Source organism: Schistocerca serialis, chromosome 3, assembly GCF_023864345.2.
Source record: "Schistocerca serialis cubense isolate TAMUIC-IGC-003099 chromosome 3, iqSchSeri2.2, whole genome shotgun sequence".
NCBI lineage: Eukaryota > Metazoa > Arthropoda > Insecta > Orthoptera > Acrididae > Schistocerca > Schistocerca serialis.
The window spans coordinates 908,515,966-908,517,181 of record NC_064640.1 but is presented as its reverse complement, the minus strand read 5'-3'; the positions used below and the strand labels follow the sequence as shown (position 1 = coordinate 908,517,181).

The window sequence follows — 1,216 nt, the reverse complement described above, 5'->3', positions numbered from 1 at the left end:
AAACCTAACTAACCTAAGGACATCACACACATCCATACCCGAGGCAAGATTCGAACCTACGACCGTAGCGGTCGCGCGGTTCCAGACTGAAGCGCCTAGAACCGCTCGGCCACCACGGCCGGCAAATCCAAAGCACACTGTTGTGACGAAGCAATACATGAGTCACACAGCCCCCAGTTTTACGATATTTAATAAGTAAAATTTCACATCAGGATCTCCAGTCATTTCATAACGTACTGTGTAGGAGCAGGCAACGGCCTTTCCGCAGTGGATACACCGGTTCCCGTGAGATCACCGAAGTTAAGCGCTGTCGGGCATGGTCGGCACTTGGATGGGTGACCATCCGGCCCACCATGCGCTGTTGCCATTTTTCGGGGTGCACTCAGCCTCGTGATGCCAATTGAGGAGCTACTCGACCGAATAGTAGCGGCTTCGGTCAAGAATACCATCATAAGTGTCCAAGGAAGAGAAAAGCAACTGGAATCACACAACAGAGGAAAGTCCACTGGACCTGACGGGTACCAATTCGATTCTACACAGAGTACGCGAAAGAACTTGCCCCCCTTCTAACAGCCGTGTACCGCAAGTCTCTAGAGGAGCGGAAGGTTCCAAATGATTGGAAAAGAGCACAGGTAGTCCCAGTCTTCAAGAAGGGTCGTCGAGCAGATGCGCAAAACTATAGACCTATATCTCTGACATCGATCTGTTGTAGAATTTTGGAACATGTTTTTTGCTCGAGTATCATGTCGTTTTTGGAAACCCAGAATCTACTCTGTAGGAATCAACATGGATTCCGGAAACAGCGATCGTGTGAGACCCAACTCGCTTTATATGTTCATGAGACCCAGAAAATATTAGATACAGGCTCCCAGGTAGATGCTATTTTCCTTGACTTCCGGAAGGCGTTCGAGACTTTTCCGCACTGTCGCCTGATAAACAAAGTAAGAGCCTACGGAATATCAGACCAACTGTGTGGCTGGATTGAAGAAATTTTAGCAAACAGAATGCAGCATATTGTTATCAATGGAGAGACATCTACAGACGTTAAAGTAACCTCTGGCGTGCCACAGGGGAGTGTTATGGGACCATTACTTTTCACAATATATGTAAATGACCTAGTAGATAGTATCGGAAGTTCCGTGCGGCTTTTCGCGGATGATGCTGTAGTATACAGAGAAGTTGCGGCATTAGAAAATTGCAGGAAGATTTGCAGCGG

General features: G+C 47.5%; 1 pseudogene; it reads left to right on the top strand.

Moving 5' to 3' along the window:
* The first annotated feature begins 249 nt into the window (after window positions 1-249).
* Window positions 250-367, top strand: LOC126471900 (5S ribosomal RNA; annotated as a pseudogene).
* The last annotated feature ends 849 nt before the right edge of the window (window positions 368-1,216 follow it).